Source organism: Hyperolius riggenbachi, chromosome 4 (genome assembly GCF_040937935.1).
Source record: "Hyperolius riggenbachi isolate aHypRig1 chromosome 4, aHypRig1.pri, whole genome shotgun sequence".
In the NCBI taxonomy this organism is placed as follows: Eukaryota; Metazoa; Chordata; class Amphibia; order Anura; family Hyperoliidae; genus Hyperolius; species Hyperolius riggenbachi.
This window is the reverse complement of record NC_090649.1, coordinates 132540853-132561813: the sequence shown is the minus strand read 5'-3', so window position 1 is coordinate 132561813 and position 20961 is coordinate 132540853. Positions and strand designations below refer to the sequence as shown.

At 45.0% G+C, this 20961-nt stretch overlaps 1 protein-coding gene across 1 annotated transcript in view; it reads left to right on the top strand.

The window, feature by feature from the left end:
- GPC1 (glypican 1) overlaps positions 1-20961 on the top strand; it is a 122522-nt gene that overhangs the window by 71494 nt on the left and 30067 nt on the right. The gene's annotated exons all lie outside the window — the stretch shown is intronic.

Below are 20961 nucleotides of genomic sequence, written 5' to 3'. Positions count from 1 at the left end.
AGAATAAAATATACTACAGGATTAATGTAACTTCCATCCTCACTCCAGCAAAAAGAACTGTTCGGGCTACCTCACAATAGCTCCTCCATGATCTCTCCTCAGCAGCGTCTATATGAGGAGATTCATTTCATATTCTGTGTGTGAGCTCTGCTGGGACGCCCGTCTCACACAGCTGTAGTAACAGGCCCTGGCTCCTCACACAAACCTCTCGGCCTCACTTAACACAGCGCTCTTAGATAAATACTTGAAATTGCTATAGTTTCCACTAGCAGTATGGATTTTCTATTTCTGGTGGAAAAATCTATGTGGAAAATTCAATGATGCTTTTGCTTGATGACAACTTCTGGAAAGAATGGTTTGCAGAAAGTAATTGACTGTTTCAGGGGCTGTATTTTAAGTCGGTGTAGCTCTGGGCGCTGCAATTGAAAAATTCAGCGACTGGGCACCTTACAAGCTCGCGCCTTCCAGCCAGACCCCAATTCCTTTACTTTAAATAATGTGAATACTTTGATGTAAAAGAGAAAAGTTAAACCCAACGTATAACATTACTGTGAATATGTTTCACCTGCTCCATAATTTCTTTATGCTTAACAATCTTGCCTGCCAGCTTACACACCTATTAGCAATCTTATGCTAGGTACACACCATACAATTTACCTGCCAGATCGATTTATTTCCAACATGTCCGATCCGAATTTCTATCGATTTTTCAATTGTATGGTGTGTACCTAGCATTAGGCCTGGCCTACTAAGTAGTATTTGTTAGTTTATTTGTTTTCTTGTCAGCCAAAGAAAATCAAAGTTGGTGCAAATTAATTTAAAACGGTTTGCTAATGTGGTGGTAAAAGTTTGCAACCCTCTCTTATCAAATAACAGTAGGTTTTGCTGAAAAATTTGTGAATTTACAATTTTACAGCTGTAGATGCAAGCTCAGAACAATAATACTTTTTTTAAGTGGGATTATTCTCCCAAACTAAAATTTCAGTAACTACTCTTAGTTACATAAAAGAAAGTTTGAACCCATTCCAATGAATTCCCTGGGCTTGATTCAGTAAACCGTGTTAAGTGTTAGCAAGCCTGTGAAAAGCCCTAAAATAAGTCTTCTCTCTGCCTCCTTCCCTCTGCTGAATATACATATGGATCTTGACAACTGCTGAGTGGAGGGGGGGGGGGGGGGGGGAGGGTGAAGACACAAGCACAGGGAGATTCTTGCCTTTGCCAGTGACCAGAGATAAGCAAGATTCTACTTGGGCGTAGCAATAGAAGCCATAGCAGCTGCTATGGGGCCCTGGAGCAGAGGGGCCCAGGTGGTATTTGATGTATTCACGATTAACTTTTTTGCCTTCTTCCTCCCTCTCACTTTTTGTCTCAGTGCCTATGGACTATATGCATTGGAGATAGCATGAGAATGTAAATTGTCCAATTAAGTCATATTCATAGGGTAGGGGCATTTGGCGTTGCTCGAGTGCCTGCATCTGATGGCCCTATGAAAGTTCTGCTATGGGGCACCATAATCTCGAAGCTACACCACTGATTCTACTGGTCTCTGCAGCGAAAATGAAAGTTTTTACACTGAGAGAATACTTGGGAATGTTTTCAAATGTTCCTTTATGTAACTAAGAGTAGTTACTGAAATTTTAGTTTTTAATTTAGTACTTTAATTTTTTTTTAGAAATCCAGGATGGCCTATGTAGTTAAAGTTAAGATGATGTGAAGAAAAAAACCCTTTGAGAGAACGAATTGTATGTGTAGCATGGATCATAAATAGAACATTAGTAGTATAGAAAAGAGTCTCACAATTTTATTTTCAGTTGTATAGCTATATTTTTAAGATTGCATTAGACTGCCACAGCTGCAGTTTAAAATCCACACTCTGCCTTATAAGCTGAAAATGAAGCAGAAGTAATTACCCATTAAACTTTCCTGCAGTAAAACCTTATTATCTCGATTCCTCCTGACAGATATCATCCTTTTACCTTTCATTCAACAATACTGTTATATGCAAATTAGAGGAGTCAGAGTCAAGGAGTCGGAGACAGTGAAATTATAAACTGAGGAGCCGGAGTTGGTGGTCAGAGGATTTTTGTACCAACTCAACAGCCCTGCTGCTATTTGTCACTACAGTGCCTTGTTTTAACATAACAGAAAGCATTACCAGCCTTTCTATGTACACATATTAGTGTTTATTAAACCTTCCCTACAGGAGAAGACATTTGATAGATGGCAGAAAGAGGCAGGACGAGTTGTAATCACCCCCTCTTCATCTCACAGCTTCATTAGTGAATTCATGTAGATAATGCAAATAATAAGCATAATTAATATACTGTTGTTCTCAAATGAATTCATTATACTCATAGGTTACGTCAAAACATTTATCATTTGTACTTGCTAACAATATTATTTACTAACAGGGAGTTCTTGATAGGAGATGATAGACCGCAGTATGTTAATGAATGCTTCTGTAATTGCCTCTGCATCAGAGTTGCACCTTATTACAGGTAACGTTGCTTGCATAGAATAGCTGGTATAGAATTCCTCTGGTTTAGGCTGCGTGTTAATGCCTGTGATACGCTGTTATTCTATAGCAGTGCTGTCCAACTTTGCGGGCATGGAGGGCCGTTTTTGTCCAGGACACATGGTGGAGGGCCGGCAGACCCCCCCAGCCTAACTAAAAGGAAAAAGGAAAAAAAAATCTAGCAGCAGTTTCCCCACAAAACACAATCAGATTGGCTGCAGATTTCCCCACAAAATGCAATCAGATTGGCTGCAGATTTCCCCACAAAATGCAATCAGATTGGCTGCAGATTTACCCACAAAATGCAGTCAGGATTGGCTGCAGATTTACCCACAAAATGCAATCAGATTGGCTGCAGATTTACCCACAAAACGCATTCAGATTGGCTGCAGATTTACCCACAAAATGCCATCAGATTGGCTGCAGATTTACCCACAAAATGCATTCAGGATTGGCTGCAGATTCACCCACAAAATGCATTCAGGATTGGCTGCAGATTTACCCACAAAATGCATTCAGGATTGGCTGCAGATTTACCCACAAAATGCCGTCAGATCGGGTGCTATAATGTAATATTTACAGCCCCCCTCGATCCCCCCTCGTTCCCCCCGTGCTGCCGCCACCTACCCTCAGATCGGCGACAGGCAGGAGATAACAACCAGCCAGACCAGTACACAGCAGCTGCGCAGTGAATTTAAATGCAGGAAGTGACATCATCGGTCACGTCCAGCATTTAAAGTCCCCCGTGCGACTGCCATGCGCCGGTGTGGCTAGTTCCTATCTCCTGCCCGCCGCCGATCTGTGGTGAGGCGGCGGCAGCAGCACGGGGGGACGAGGGGAGCGGAGGGGGCTGTAAATTTACATTATAGCAGCCGAGGCATGGGGGGAAAGGTTTTTTTTTTTTTAAACAAAGTCCCCTCAGCTCTGGGGACTCGGGGGCTAACACTGCCACAGCCCGCGGGCCGCCAGTTGGACAGCACTGCTCTATAGGGAAAGAAAATCATGTGACAGGAAGCTGTAGTTTTGCCAGAAACCACCACGGAGCTGCTCTGAACATTATTTGATCGTAAACACCTTTCTTAGAAGCTCCTCCTCTTCCCTCTCCAGTTAAAGTGGTCTGAAACTCTGACATAACCTTCATTAAAAATGTGTTTTCCTACTTTTTATTACCCATACAGTTTATTACCCATACAGTTTGTGCTTTTATGCACAATTAATATTGTCCATTTACAAATTACAAGTTCCCAAACAGTTTATCTCCTCTGAAAGCTGCCATTTCATTGTATTCAAGCTGCTTTTTATAGACTGTATATTAAAATCTTCTACTGAGCTCTTCTGAATGGTGTGCATGCTTGAAGCCGAGAGAGAGTGTTTTCAGTTGTTACACACAATGTAACAACTGAAGAATGTAAACAAAAGATAATGTTATCTCCTCTTTGGATGCGGATCATAAGCTGAAGGGGCTTTCCACTGCAAAACAAAGTGCTGTGTTTAACTGTTTGAATGCTGTTCTGCTACTTTTTTTGTACTAGTAGGTTTAAGGCTGCAAGAAATCTTTTAGATCAAAGAAGAAATGCTGAGTTTCAGACCTCTTGGGAACATTACTGAATGTTACATTTAAAATTGCTTACAATAGTCATTTATAAACTTTTTAGCCAACGTTTGCCCATTGTAAAATCTTTCCTCTTCCTGTTTCACAAACTTTTCACTGCTGGCAGGGGCATCACTGTGGAATGTTTGTTTGTTGTGTGTTCTCAAGTGAGCAGAAACAACACATGATTTCCCAGAATGCTCTGGGGCAATCACAGGCTAAATATCCGTGTCTGTGTGTGTTGGGGGATCGGGGAGTTTACAGAGCAGTATACATCTATATATAGAAATAAGAAGTGTTTCTGATGCTGAAACCAGGATAAATCATGTAAAATTGCGTATCCTGAATAATGTATTACATTCAACTATGTGTTATTACAGTGCCTCTTTAACAGGAACATTAAACCTGGATCATACCAGCTAAAACTGGTACTTTATTAAACAAAACCAACACAAGTCTGCACGGCACGTATACGTGTTTTGGTTTTATTTTCCTTGAGCTACAGTAAGTTTTGTGTCTCCTATGTAAAATAGTCTCTTACTTCACCCATATGTTAGAAGTTGGGCAGGTGAGGAAGAATAACAGGAGATGCAGCTATAAATGTGGTGCTTTGTGTCTGCAGATTCTTCCCCTGCTTTCTTGACAAGGGTCCATGAGCATCCATTAGTCATTCACTAGGTTGGTGAGTTGAGTAACTCTAATGGTCAAGCAGGTATGTGAATAAGCAGAGCAAATCTCAACTCACCCATTAAAGATGTGCTAGCAAATGAAAACCACTTACGCTCCAATGAGCTAGGAAAGCTGGTGGCTAAATTATAAGCGGCTAGTAGTAGCTCTCATCTGCCAGCACTGGTACCATCTCCAAGGTCCACAAATTACAAGTTCCCATGGATGGATTGAGGACACCGAGAGAGGACCAGAAAGGCTGTATGGGATCTATGGGTTCACTTCAGTATTGCTTTAAAGGATACCCGAGGTGACATGTGACATGATGAGATAGAAATGTGTATGTACAGCAGTGATGCTCAAATACCCCTTTTTAAAATTCGAGTTTGGTCGAATTCGAATAGTAAATTATTCGAGGTCAGTCGAATATTCGAGTCGAATAAATTTTACTATTCGATTCGACCTCGGACTTCGAGCTCACTATTCGAGTCGGTATTCGAGCTCATTATTCGAGCTGACTATTGGAATTGGCCTTAAATAGCTTCCCAACACTTGTTTTGAGGGTGAATGATGCAAGAAACATATTTTTTTCCAAGTAACAACAGCAAGTGATTATGTGGGGATGTTCCTTTAAAAAAAAAAAAGGTGAAAAGAGAAGTTGTGTCCAGAATTTTGTTCAGTACTGTATATACTTCTTCTTCTTCTTCTTCTTTATCTTCTATATCTTCTTCTTCTTCTTCTTCTATATCTTCTTCTTCTTCTTCATCTTCTTCTTCTTCATCTTCTTCTTCTTCATCTTCTTCATCTTCATCTTCTTCATCTTCTTCATCTTCATCTTCTTCATCTTCTTCATCTTCTTCTTCATCTTCTTCATCTTCATCTTCTTCATCTTCTTCTTCATCTTCTTCATCTTCATCTTCTTCATCTTCTTCTTCATCTTCATCTTCTTCTTCTTCATCTTCTTCATCTTCTTCATCTTCATCTTCTTCTTCATCTTCTTCATCTTCATCTTCTTCATCTTCTTCTTCATCTTCTTCATCTTCATCTTCTTCATCTTCTTCTTCATCTTCTTCATCTTCATCTTCTTCATCTTCTTCTTCATCTTCTTCATCTTCATCTTCTTCATCTTCTTCTTCATCTTCTTCATCTTCATCTTCTTCATCATCTTCTTCTTCTTCTTCATCTTCTTCTTCTTCTTCTTCATCTTCTTCTTCTTCATCTTCTTCTATATCGTCTTCTTCTTCACTTATTTCTCTTTTCATTTTTTTTTTTTAAAGAAATGCAGCTATTTTTGAGCGTAACAACAAATAGCTGGTGGCGCACGCATGTTGGAAGCGCCATTGTATGTGCTCCCTGGCAGTGGAAACACACAGACAGCAGGAGGTAAATTCAGCAGCAGGAGGAGGAGGATGAGTGTGTGGCAGCATGCAGTCAATGAGGCAGGCAGCGTGACATAATAGCCCTGGTACCTAGCGGTGATACGAGGGCGTAAATAAACACAACAGGAGGTCCCAGACAGCGGTCGTGCAGCCCACATTGTGTCCAATACACAACTGGGACAACACAGTTTTCAACCCGGGCACCTCAGAAAAATTAAACCTTTTTTTGTAATGGTTTTGTAGTTTTGGTTTTACAACCAATTACACAGATATATAGCTATTGTTTGACGTAATAGCTGGTGGCAGAGTGGCAGCAGAAGGTAAATCTGTGTACCCTGGCGGTGGGAAACACAGACAGACAGCAGCAGCAGCAGGAGGAGGAATGGAGGAGTAATTATGTGAGCAGCTATTGTTTGACGTAATAGCTGGTGGCAGTGTGGCAGCAGAAGGTAATTCTGTGTACCCTGGCAGTGGGAAACACAGACAGACAGCAGCAGCAGGAGGAATGGAGGAGTAGTGTGAGTGTGGCAGCAGGTAGGCAGCGTGACATAATAGCCCTGGTACCTAGCGGTGATACCAGGCCGTAAATAAACACAACAGGAGGTCCCAGACAGCGGTCGTGCAGCCCACATTGTGTCCAATACACAACTGGGACAACACAGTTTTCAACCCGGGCACCTCAGAAAAATTAAACCTTTTTTTTTTTTTATGGTTTGTTTGGTTTTGGTTTTGCAACCAATATAGCTATTGTTTGACGTAATAGCTGGTGGCAGAGTGGCAGCAGAAGAAGGTAATTCTGTGTACCCTGGCAGTGGGAAACACAGACAGACAGCAGAAGGGCAGTACACAGCAGCCCACTGTAGGTGTAAAATGTGTGGCTGCAGGCGACGTAATAGTCAAAGTGAACCAGGCTGGCTTAGTGAGCAGGAGCCAGGAGGTGGTAAAGGGTGGTAAGGCACATTAACGATGGTTCCGGCAGCCAGTTCATGTCCCCCTCTCGCCGACAACAGGGGCCAGGAACTCGCCTTCCACCCACGCCTGGTTCATCTTCAGAAACGTCAGTCTGTCCACAGACTTGTGAGACAGACGTGAGCGTTTCTCGGTGACCACGCCACCAGCTGCACTGAAGCAGCGCTCGGACAGCACGCTGGAAGGGGGGCAGGACAGCACTTCCAGGGCGTACTGCGCTAGCTCGCTCCAGATCTCCATGCGCTTGACCCAATACTCCATGGGATCAACAGGGGCATCGCTGTCAAGCCCGCTGTACGACCCCATGTAGTCAGCCACCATGCGGGTCAGGCGCTGGCTGTGACCGGAGGAGGATGCTGCTGCATGCATCTCCTCTCTAGTCACTGCTGCCGGAGCCTCTACAGTCCTGTAGAGCTCGTGGCTGAGAGACAGCAGGTCTGTGGGGCGCTTGCTGCTGCTGGATGCAGGCACCTGCTGCTGCCTCTGTGCTGGCTGCTGGACAGTGGGGGTGGAAGGCTGGGGGAAGGCTTCCTCCAAGCGCTCAACAAGGGCCTGCTGCAAGCTCCTTATTTGTTGCGCTGGGTCTCCTCCTGCAGGCGGCAGGAACTGGCTCAACTTCCCCTTGAGGCGTGGGTCCAACATCATGCTGATCCAGATGTCCTCCCTCTGCTTCATCTGGATCACCCTGGGGTCCCTGCGCAGGCACGTCAGCATGTGCGCTGCCATTGGGAAGAGGCGGGCCACGTCTGCTGGCACATCGACGTCAGTGCTGTCCTCATCCTCCTCCTCTGCCGCCTCATCCTCTCTCCACCCCCGCACCAACTCAGCTGCGCTGTGCTGATCCCCCTCATCAGCAGCCAGGTCAGGGACCTCCACCAAGTCCTCCTCCTCCTCCCCCTCAGAGGTGGACTGCGCAGCTGGTTGCCGCTCCTGCTGGTCCAAGGCTGCCGCTCCCTGTTCCAGCAAAGCATCGAGGGCCCTGTTCAGCAGAGAAACCAGGGGCACCCACTCGCAGACCATAGCATGGTCCCTGCTCACCATGTTTGTGGCCTGCAGGAAGGGAGCCAGCACAAAGCACACCTGCTGCATGTGCCTCCAGTCATCATCGGGGACGATGGACGGGATGTTGCTGGTCTTGTCCCTTCTCTGAGCTGCGGAAACAGTGGCCAGGGCAAGGTACTGTTTGACAGCGTGCCTCTGTTCAACCAGACGCTCCAACATCGCCAGGGTGGAGTTCCAGCGAGTCGGAACGTCAAGGATCAGCCGATGGCGTGGCAGATCCAGCTCCTTTTGCACGTCTTCCAGGCTCGCACAGGCTGCAGCCGAGCGCCGGAAGTGACGCACAACATTCCTTGCCGTTTCCAGCAGTTCGCCCATCCCCTGGTAGGTGCGCAGGAACTTCTGCACCACCAGGTTCAGCACGTGGGCAAGACAGGGGATGTGGGTCAGGTTTCCCCTGTCTATGGCAGCAACCAGATTGGCCCCATTGTCGGACACCACCTCTCCGACTCTGAGGCCTCTGGGGGTCAGCCAAATCCTCTCCTGCTCCTGGAGTTTGGCCAACACGTGGGCTGCCGTCAGCTTGGTCTTGCCAAGGCTGACCAAGTGCAGCAGCGCTTGGCAGTGGCGGGCCTGCACGCTGCTGCTCAGGCGGGGGGTTTGGCCAGGTGTGGCGGAGGATGGCAGAGGATCGGAGGAACCCGCTGCAGTTCCCCTGACCCTGCGGGGTGGCACCACCCACTGTGTTGCTGCTGCTGCTGCTGTGCCCGCTGCTGCTCTCCCATCCTCACCCCCTTCCACCAAGCTGACCCAGTGGACAGTGAAGGACAGGTAGCGGCCTGTCCCGAAGCGGCTGCTCCAGGAGTCCATGGTGACGTGGACCCTTTCACCAACCGCGTGCTCCAGCCCTCGCTGCACATTGGCCATCACAAAGCGGTGCAGTGCAGGAATGGCCTTGCGGGCGAAGAAGTGTCTGCTGGGGAGCTGCCAGTCTGGGGCTGCACAAGCAAGCAGCGCCCGCATGTCGCTCCCCTCCTGCACGAGCGTGTACGGCAGGAGTTGGGAGCACATGGCCCGTGCCAGCAAGCCGTTCAGCTGCCGCACGCGACGGCTGCTGGGAGGCAGAGCCCTAACCACCCCCTGGAAGGACTCGCTCAAAAGGCTCTGGCGTGGCCTTTTGCTGACACGGGAATCAGCAGACACAGCGGAGGAGGCCACTGAGGACTGGCTGCCAGAACAGGCCTCAGTGTCGGCGGCAGGAGTTGCAGAGGGGGGAGGAGCAGTGCGTTTCCGCACTCCTGCTGGTGCTGCTGGAGGAGCAGGAGGGCGGGTGGCTGCTGTTGCTGCTGCTGCTGCTGAAGGCTGTGCAGTGATGGGTGTGGTGCCACTGCCAGCACCAGATGCCTTCAGCCTCTGGAACTCCTCATGCTGGTGGAAATGTTTAGCCGCAAGGTGGTTGATGAGCGAGCTGGTGCAGAACTTTAAGGGGTCTGCACCTCTGCTCAACTTCCGCTGACAGTGGTTGCAAGTGGCGTACTTGCTGTACACAGTGGGCATGGTGAAATATCGCCAGATTGGTGACTTAAACATCCCCCTACGGCATGGAAGCGCTGCTGCCTGTCTCCCTGTGGTGGTTGGGGGGGGGGCTTGGGGGGCTTGGGTGCGGCTGGTGGTGGTACTGGCAGATGCTGCTGCTGCTGCTGCTGAGCCTGAGACACCAGCAGGCTGTGGGACCTGCCTACTGCTGCTGCCAATGCTTGCAATGATGCGCCTCCTTGCAAGGCCCACAAGCGCATCCTCCTCCTCCTCCGAGCTGCTGAGGACGACATCCCCTGGAGGTGGTGGCACCCAGTCTCTGTCTGTCACCGGGTCATCACCATCATCCTCCCCCTCCTGAAACATGTCCTGCTGGGATGATGACCCCCCAAACTCCTCTCCTGATGCATGGATGGGCTGCTTGACTGTCGCCACAGTCTTGCTGTCCAATCCCTCATCCCCCAAAGTGCCCATCAGCATCTCCTCCTCAAAATCGCCAACAACAGCAGACAATTGACTCATCATGCCTGGGGTCAAAAGAGTGCTGAATGACAGGTCGGCGACTGACGGTGAACTGGCCTCCTCCCCAGACCCTGCTGGGCGGCTGCTGCGAACAGGGGTGGTGGTGGTGGTGGTGGTGGTGAGGGTGGAGGCCTCGGATGCAGAGCTGATGGCGGGCTGCTCATCCTCCGTCATGAGTTGCACCACAGTGTCTGCATCCTTTTCCTCAATGGGACGTTTCCGACCCGGCTGGAGGAAAATGGGAGCAGGTGCTACACGCTGCTGCTGCTGTGTCTCTGCAGCGTGAGTTGCAGATGCTCCTGCTGGGCGGCGCCCAAGGCGTCCACGGCCAGTGGCTATGGGAGGAATGTTAGCCACTGACGCTGCTGCTGCTGCTGCGGAACTGTGCATGGTGGCGCGCCCGCGGCCGCGGCTTGCCACAATGCTGCTCCCTCTCCTCCTGATTCCCTTGCTGCCCTTCCCCTTGCCCAAACCGCGCTGGCTGCCACTTCCAGACATCTTCAATGTTTTGGGCGTATAGACAAAAGTTTTTTAAAAGGGCGGGTGAAAAGTGGGGTACTTTAATGGAGTGGGTTGGTTGGTGAGGTGACTGAGTGAGTGTCCCCTAGTACAATAAGTAAGTAGTAACAGTCAGGAAGTACAACTAGCAGTTACAATAATCAGTAGTAATCACAAGTAAATTTAGTGTGTGTACACTCAGACAGTGAGTGCACGCAGGCAGGAGCTAGTAGCCTATGAACACAGTGACTGAGTGTCCTAGACTCCTAGTACAGTAAGAGTAAGTAATAACAGTAAGTAGAACTAACTAATTACAATAATCAATCAGCGATCAGAAGGAAATGGAGTGTGGGTGTGTGTACACTCAGACAGTGAGTGCACGCAGGCAGGAGCTAGTAGCCTATGAACACAGTGACTGAGTGTCCTAGACTCCTAGTACAGTAAGAGTAAGTAGTAACACCAGTAAGTAGAACTAACTAATTACAATAATCAATCAGCGATCAGAAGGAAATGGAGTGTGGGTGTGTGTACACTCAGACAGTGAGTGCACGCAGGCAGGGGCTAGTAGCCTATGAACACAGTGACTGAGTGTCCTAGACTCCTAGTACAGTAAGAGTAAGTAGTAACACCAGTAAGTAGAACTAACTAATTACAATAATCAATCAGCGATCAGAAGGAAATGGAGTGTGGGTGTGTGTACACTCAGACAGTGAGTGCACGCAGGCAGGAGCTAGTAGCCTATGAACACAGTGACTGAGTGTCCTAGACTCCTAGTACAGTAAGAGTAAGTAGTAACACCAGTAAGTAGAACTAACTAATTACAATAATCAATCAGCGATCAGAAGGAAATGGAGTGTGGGTGTGTGTACACTCAGACAGTGAGTGCACGCAGGCAGGAGCTAGTAGCCTATGAACACAGTGACTGAGTGTCCTAGACTCCTAGTACAGTAAGAGTAAGTAGTAACACCAGTAAGTAGAACTAACTAATTACAATAATCAATCAGCGATCAGAAGGAAATGGAGTGTGGGTGTGTGTACACTCAGACAGTGAGTGCACGCAGGCAGGAGCTAGTAGCCTATGAACACAGTGACTGAGTGTCCTAGACTCCTAGTACAGTAAGAGTAAGTAGTAACACCAGTAAGTAGAACTAACTAATTACAATAATCAATCAGCGATCAGAAGGAAATGGAGTGTGGGTGTGTGTACACTCAGACAGTGAGTGCACGCAGGCAGGAGCTAGTAGCCTATGAACACAGTGACTGAGTGTCCTAGACTCCTAGTACAGTAAGAGTAAGTAGTAACAGTAAGTAGAACTAACTAATTACAATAATCAATCAGCGATCAGAAGGAAATAGAGTGTGTGTTGTGTGTGTACACTCAGACAGTGAGTGCGCACACGCAGGAGCTAGTAGCCTATATGAACAGTGACAGTGAGTGTCCCTACGGGTACAGTAAGAGTAAGTAGTAAGTAAGTACAACTAACAATAATCAATCAGTAATCAGAAGGAAATAGAGTGTGTGTACACACAGACAGTGAGTGAGTGCACACACGCAGGAGCTAGCTAGTAGCCTATAAACAGTGACAGTCAGTGAGTGTCCTACTCCTAGTACAGTATAACTACAATACTATTTAGTAAAGGACAGCAGAAATACTGGTATAGATGAGAGAAATAAACAGAGGACAGCTGCCCACAGAGGCAAGGCCCCCCTGAGGCCTAAACCTGTAAGCTTGCAGCAGCTGCCTGCAGTTCTCTAATGTAACACACAAGCTACTAACTAAAATACAATGTCTATCTAACTAACAACAATATAGGTGTATATGGCAGGTATAGGTGAGCAAAAACGCTAGGTAAATGACCACAATAGAGCACTTGCTAAGCCAAAGCACAAAGGAGCAACTCTCTCTCTGTACAAGTCTCAGGCAAGCATGGAAAAACCTAACATGGCGGCCGCTATTTATAGGGTAGGGGCTGGCCAGGGTCCCCCTCTGTGATTGGCTGCCGTCAGAGGGCCTGGGAGCCCTCTGATTGGCTCTAAGGACATCAATCTGGGCTATGACGCTATTCGAGCTCGGCACCGAGCTCGAATAGCGCCGGTTTGCTCGAATAGTGAATGGGCTATTCGAGTGTACTCGGATAGCCCATTCGAATAGCTCCAGCTATTCGGAGCTCGAATACCGAGCTCGAATAGCTGAAAAAGAGCTCGAATATTCGAGCTACTCGAATATTCGAGCTCTGCTGAGCACCACTAATGTACAGTGCCAAGCACACAAATAACTATGCTGTGTTCCTTTTTGCCTTTCTCTGCCTGAAAGAGTTAAACATTAGGTATGTAAGTGACAGTTCCTGTCTGAGGCCTGGTGCACACCAAAACCCGCTAGCAGATCCGCAAAATGCTAGCAGATTTTGAAACGCTTTTTCTTATTTTTCTGTAGCGTTTCAGCTAGCGTTTTGCGGTTTTGTGTAGCGGTTTTGGTGTAGTAGATTTCATATATTGTTACAGTAAAGCTGTTACTGAACAGCTTCTGTAACAAAAAACGCCAGCAAAACCTCTCTGAACAGGCGTTTTTCAGAGCGGTTTGCGTTTTTCCTATACTTAACATTGAGGCAGAAACGCATCCGAAATCCAAAAAATGCCTCACCCCGGGAGGATTCGTTTCTGCAAAACGCCTCCCGCTCTGGTGTGACCCACCCCATTGAGATACATTGACCAAGCAGATCCGCAGCCGCAAGCGACTGCAGAAACGCTGAAAAAGCCGCTCGGTGTGCACCAGCCCTATGTCAGGACTGGGTCAGACTACAGTGTGACCCTCATTGATAAGAAATTAGAACTATAAAACACTTTCCTAGCAGAGAATGGCTTCTGAGAGGAGAGCAGGAAAGATATAAAAAGGGTCAATAGTTCATAGATTTTAGCTTTAACTTCAATGACTATGTAATTGAGCAAAAAAAAAATAAAACAATAAAAACTTAAAAAGTAGATTTAAATATAAAATAAAACTGTGGACTATCTTAAAAAGTACATTTTAGGAGACGAATAATAGATACAATTGTTTATTTCATTAGTTTATTTTCACCTTGGGTGTCCTTTAAGTGAGCAAGTGCAGTTTTCAATGATAAATTCCTCATGAATATGCAAATCGTCTCTTTATGTCACTGAAAGCCTGACACACATCTAAAACCATTGGAGTATAGTGAGCCAAGAGCTTTTGCAGAGCCACACCAATCTGACATGCATACAGCCTGTTGCTGAGTTTTGATTGTCCTCAGTGCATGGCATGGATTGATGTGGCTCAATGGGATAGGGCTTAAACCAGTACTACTGAGTACTTAGAAAGCTTGTGGTGACCCAGAACCACTAGGAAAGTATAAAAACAAACAATTTCCTTCTGTTCTTAGGAGTAAAGCAGTTTCCCCAGTAGAAGTAATACAGAACAGAATTGTCCTTCTTAAAACAGAAGGTATTTGTCATTATTCAGGTTGGAGTGAGCATATGAGGTCTCCCACAATGCATCACTGCTGAATATGCAAATTGTCCCTATGTTGTCCCTGTAAGCTAAACACACCTCCAGAACCGCTGGAAGGCAATGATGTGTCAGCTTGTTAATTGTTCTGAGCCACACTAATCCAACATGCATACAGACTGTTTCAGACTTGTTGGTCCTCATAAGTGCGGCTCTATGGGGTAGGACTAACCCCAGTAGTAGTTATGAGTATGTGAGCCATGGATATTCCGTCTTGTAGAAACTGTAATCATTACAAGAAGAACGGGATCAGCGTTTCTACAAAGTCATAAGCTGCAAGGCAAGGGCAGAAATCAAAAGAGGTTTTCAGATGTAATCACAGGTATGGAAATGTCAAGAGGGTGGGTCATCCAGCTCTCGTCTTCAGCAAGGACCCGAGACATCAGTTTCCTTGAAACACTGACCTCACTTTTCATTAGGATTTAATAAACTTCTGGTGTAATGATATTGTGCTGAGTTGCTGTGCCCCAGCTGATGGAAGACACGATATTCTGCTGGATCAAAGGCCACAATGAACTGTCTCGAAGATAATTGTCCTTGATAATTTGTTGGAGGATCAGATTCTATTAATTGACAAAGAAATATTGTAATGTCAGAGAAAAAAAGCCCTCAATGTCTAGTGATGACAAACCATCTAAGGGGAAATTAAAATCAACACATCTCTGTGGGTGGATTTAATTAAACAGAAAGCGAGCGTGTGTGCTTTTATTAACCGGCATGTTAACACTTACCTGCCAGTAAATCCCTGTGCTGACAAGGAACAGACTGACATTGTGAGCTGGACCCACCTGTGAGGCCTCCTGTCCAGTGTAGAACAGCACCCCTTTCTGTCTCTCTTCTGTACTTCCTTTCTACCTTTTTTTTTTTTCCTTTCTTTTATCCAGTGTAGTGTTTTTTTTCTTTAACTGTTTTTTCTTTACGTTTCCTTGGTCAGTTGCTACCATTGTAAGCGTTATGTTTGCTGGCAGCTGTAAGCAGATCAGCTTATTTCGGTGCAGATGTGCGCCAATCATTTGGGCACCACAATAGGTTGTAATGAGAATTATGGCTATAGCGGCTCTCAGTGACTAATTTGGTGCGCTGGTGATCGCTAGAGGTAATTTTGCTTCTGACAATAGCTGATGCCCAAATTACGTGTCCCCCAAGTGTCTACAACTTGGAGGGGCAATACTTTTTAATGCGGGCAAGAGTTTCAGCGGGAGCCATGTGAGATGTCTTTCGGCTTCACCCTGTGCCAAAATGTGGCCGTGGCGATTTTACATGTAGGTACCTCAAGTTGGTGCAGGTGAACTGCTTGAAGACCACTGTACCCATTTTAGGCAAAATCTAGGCGGGAAACAATCAGCTGCCTGCTATTGCATGAGATTGTATTGAACGGCATGGTTTTTAACCATCCAGCAATCGCTCATCCCATCCACTTATGTAAATAGGCCCGTACAGGACGTCTATTTAAAAGAAGTGCACCTTAATTTGGGCTCTGGAATTGCCAGGAATTTGAATATTGTTAATGATTCATATAACCGCTTAGTGTCGGAAATTTGCTTGCCGCCACTTTCTCACAATATCAAATCTATCCTCCTCCTACTCTGTTACCTAACACAGGGCTGTCCAGTTCCAGTCCTTAAGGGCCGAGGTCTTCACACATTTTTGTCACAGCTCAAATGAATTGATGGGACTGAATCAGGAAAGGTGTGGTCCATCATGTAGAACACATTGCTCTCTTTCTTAGTCCATGCTAAACACTGGCATGGCTATGGCCATCGAGGACAGGAGATGGCTATACCTGCTCTGCAGTCTATCCAGAGTTTGGCTGCATAACTACCAAACTCCGGCACTGATATCCAGCCACAATTCGTCACCCACCGCTGCATGCTCTCAGGATAGCTGGAGTTCAGCTATATAATAGCCAGACCCCGGTACCTAGTTTAATCACCCGGTGCATCATAGTCCCAAATTTACATTGTATGTATGGAGGTGCCTAAACTACCGATTGTTCCTGGTGCCCGTATTACCTGTCTCGCACCATAGCTGCATGTAGAGTGCCTGAGTAAAACCGTCCATATCAATTAAACCAGGGCTGTGGAGTCGTGGAGTTGGAGTCAGAGCAATTTTGGGTGCCTGGAGTCGAAGTCGGGAAAAAATGAACCGACTCCGACTCCTAATGAATTTAAACTGTAATTAAAATAGAAAATATGATAAAATGTTCTATTACTCAGATAATAGTCATCATAAATAATTTATATATACAGTCATAGCTGTGCTTAGTCCACAAAAATGAAATAAACCAATCAAAATGAGTTACTTGTGCTGCTTCAATAAAGCAGTCCCCGTATTTTTAAAGTCAGATATACACATCTGATTGTGACTGTATATATGATGTGTACACAGGAATCTCTTATATATACGAAATAACATCTATGCTGTAAGTATAAAGCCTGATGTGTAGCCGTGTCACTAATAGAGATGGTCAATGAGATGGAAATAATTCTGCGCTGATGCTGATTTGTGCAAATGTATGCACTCTCTTTGCTCATTAAATCAAATAATTTGATATGTTGTTAAAATTTGGTTTGGTGACTACGAATTAAAGGGTACCTGAGATGAAAAGAAAAGTTTTATACATACCTGATGCTTCCTCCAGCCCGCTTCAGGCCAATCAGTCCCTCGCTGTCCTCCTCTGCCACCTGGATCTTCTCCTACGAGTCCCGGTAATTCAGCCAGTCAGCGCAGTCCGGCCACATGCCGCTCCTACAGCCAGGAGCGTTCTGCACCTGCGCAATAGTTCTGTGCAGGTGTAGTACGCTCCCGGCGGCGGAGTGTGTGCATGCGCACTACGCCAGACTGGCTCAAGTATACCTGGACCCATAGCAGAAGCATACCTTGTAACGGGAAACATGAAATAGAGGTATAGGGAAGACTATTTGTGGTCATACATGGAACAAGTTAAATGAATAATCAATCTGGGTGATCTATTAATAGATCAAATCAGCACAAATCGAATCAGTAGCACTAGTCCGCTCCATTAATATCTGCTGATTCGATCCAATCTTTCACGCATGAGTGATCAGTACAGTCATTGTTCATATGCTTCAAATCATTTGACATTTTTCTTCAGTTTGATCTACATATAGATTGTGCAGCAGATTGACTGTTTATTTAGGCGGCTTCCTGTGTGGCCACCATTACAAGTAAGCCTGTAGCATGTTGGTATTATTAATCAAGGGGTGGAAGTTTTGAATCAGGATGATACCATTTATTGGCTAACTTAAAGGTAAATAAAAAGTGAGCTTTTAATAACTTTGCTGTGAAGAAGGCTTATTATTAGCTGAAAGCTTACTTTTTATTTACCTCTTATTTTGCCAGTAAATTGTATCATCCTGTTTCAAAACGTCCTGCTTTTATTGATGGCTAACACGATACAACACTCTACTGCTTCTACTAATCAAGGGGAGCAAAGAGCAAAAATGAAATTTGAGGCTTGATACCGAAGTCAGAACTGTTTTAGGCTCAGTTCTCATTACTACGCTAAATGGACATTTTTTTGTCTGTTTTGTCGGATTATGAAAACTGACTGTCTATGGAACCTATGTACTTTAACCCATTAGCAGCTTCAATAGAGTTATCTCGTTTGAGATAAGCGCACTGCTTTTAACCTCAGTCGGCAGAACTCATTGTGCTGTAAACTCTTGGAATGCTTTGATCTCTCTCCTCTGTTATTGTCTCACACTGCACCCTAGTGACAAGTGGCCATTAATACACATTACAGCAGTACTAATTAGAAGCAAGAAAATGTAACAAAGAAAACAAATGTGCTAAAATAAATTGACCTGGAGCACTTGCAAGCCTCTGAATAAATTGGCTGCTAAAGGGTTAATAGGATCTGTTCACACTTGTCAGTCCGCAAGAGATCTGTTGGATCCAGTGCGGGAAGCGCAAGGCAAAGTCTCAACCTGCACAATTTTTTGGACAAGCGGATCCATTTTCCATAGAAACCAATGGTGGAAATGCATGTGTACCCAACCCCCAAAGCAGATGACAACAGACCATCAGAGGGGGCATTGCACTATCTGCTCCCGTTCCTTGTTTGAGATCCGGTGTAGGTGGTATCCGAGCCGCAATATAACTCCGTAGACATACATTGTACAATTTCTTGTCGGATTAGACATTGAAATAAACAAATTGTTTGATCAATCGATTTTAAACACTTTAAACGATAAATATTTTAATCAATATGAGGGGTTAAAATTGATCAAAAGGATGATTGGCAGTGTTAGTTCTTTTTTGTTGATCACAAAATAATCGATAAGGTGGCAGTTCAAACATTTATCACACAATCGATATAAGATCAATCACTTTACAATCATTTACACTAAAACTACATAGATTACGTTTGTTTTTGTGGATTCCTATCTCAACCGAGTATGCAAAACCTTTATTGGTTTTTTTTTTTTGATAAGTCGATGCAAACTTAGTGTAATCGATTGTAACATCGTTCAAAAATTGTAGTGTGTTGGCATTAGTGGATTGAGTCAAGGTCATTGGATTAATCATTAAATCGATCGAATGTCGATTAAAAAAAACACTGATTATTTTATAGTGTATACCTGGCTTAGGAGCACCTTGTCACTAGGATTTAACTATTATTTTCAAAAGCTAATAAGGATTACAGTAGATGATTGTCAGTATGCCAAGCGAGGTAGTGCTTCCAGAGTAGGAACAATGGTAGGACAGGGATGTCTGGAGGCAAAGTAAAGGTAAATGCTTGGCAGGTTTGTTTTATGGCTGTGAACTCCGGCATTTGTTGCACCAACACCATGGAAGTATTTCAGTTTTATTAATAGAAGTATTGAATGATGTGGGTGTTACCCTAACCCTGCACTAAGGGCTTCTCAGAGTCCACAGGGCAAATGGGGACACTTACAGGGACCTTTACAGTATAAGCACTTACAGCTACATTACACAGACAATTGTGTTTATAACAAGACAAAAAATATATTACTATAGACAGTATGGGCTTGATTCACTAAGACAAATAGCATGCCTTATCAAAGTTAACACGCCGTATCAGAGTAGCATAGCGATCGCTACGAACCTGCAGGGGCTCAGGGCAGGACGAGTGGAGCTCTCGCCATTACCAATTAGCAGGCATAAGTTCGCTATGCTACTATGATAAGGCATGTTAACTCTGATAAGGCATGTTATCTCTGATAAGGCATGCTATTTGTCTCAGTGAATCAAGCCAAATATGTCTTTAACGGGTCTCATTTCCCAGGGTATTGCTCTCTCTCTCTCTCTCTTTCTCTCTCCCTCTCTCTCTCTCTCTCTCTCTCTATATATATATATATATAGGTCTATAAAGGGCCTAATTTCCCAGTGTGTATCCATTAAGGAAAAAACAAGTACCTCTGTTTATACTCGGCTGGGTTTAGTATATCTGGTAAGCAGTTGCTATCTTGCGCTGTAGTTGGAGGTGTATTCCAAAAAGGATATGTTGATTTTGGGGTATGGATACCATTTTCACAAGTTATGCCCATAAAAATCTGTTCTATCTCAGTTCAGGTCCAGATTATATGGTGCCTAGAGGAAGCTGGGTGAATTAATCAAACAAATGCAAATACTGAGGATTATTTGATATATGGAAGCAGTTAATGACTTTGTGGATTGGTGGTGAACATTTTTCAAGTACATCTGGATTTGACTTACTAGATTCATTGCAGTAACACTATGATTGGAAAATGATTGCGTACTGTACTTAGATTGATACGTAGCATTTTAACCAAAACCAATCTATTGTGATTTGGGATTATTCTTTTAATTTCCCTATGCTTTCATTGTTTACAGAAAAGCCTGATGTTGGAAGCTGGGTGAGGCCTGCATCCCTGTAAACTGTAATGTTGCATTGAAATAAACGGGATACTTCCACAATATTTTTAGTCCTGTTGTCCTGTAAAGGTGGCCATATATCAATGAATGATGGGCAAATTCCACCAAGAGACAAATCTCCCTCTGACTGAATCCGATTAGAGAGAGATCTGTCGGCTGCCCATACACACCAGAACGATTGCTGATCAATTTTAGCATGAACTCTCTCGGGAATCCGCCGCCTCGCTGCTGCCCCCCTAGTTTATAAATGTGCCCCCATGTGTGCATCTATACTTTACCTGTCCTATGTCTTCCAACGCGTGGTGCTCCTCCGTCTTCGGAATCCAGCTCCTCCATTAGCGCTATACACGCCACCGACGTATAGCCATGATGGCCCGACATCTTGCAGCATCTCCAATCAATACATGCGACCAATTTCAGGCGAAATTGGTTGCATCATTGATCTGGCATGCTCTTGGCGGCACCAATTTTTATCCAATTCTAAAATTATCAAATCTGATGGTCAATCGGTCGCCAAGTCGAGAGATGTATGGCCACCTTTACATATTGTTGGATCTTCTTGTTTCCTGGAGATTTCCAGTGTGTTACATTTTGAAAACAGTGAAAGTATTTGCTTTAGGCGATCTTCCATATCTTTTGTGATGACAGCATACAGATGATGCATAGGAGATAGCAATCAAAACAGAAATGGGACTGCAATAGAATGGTAATAACATGAGTGGCTCACTTTAGCCCCTCGTATCATAGAACCTCAGATCTATTAAAATTCCTGAGAAATAATTGTTAGCATATGAGAATGTCCATCATAGTATGATGGGTGAGGGATATGGAGACTGCGTTGTGTGCTCTCAGGCTATTCTGCTGAAGGATACACTCATC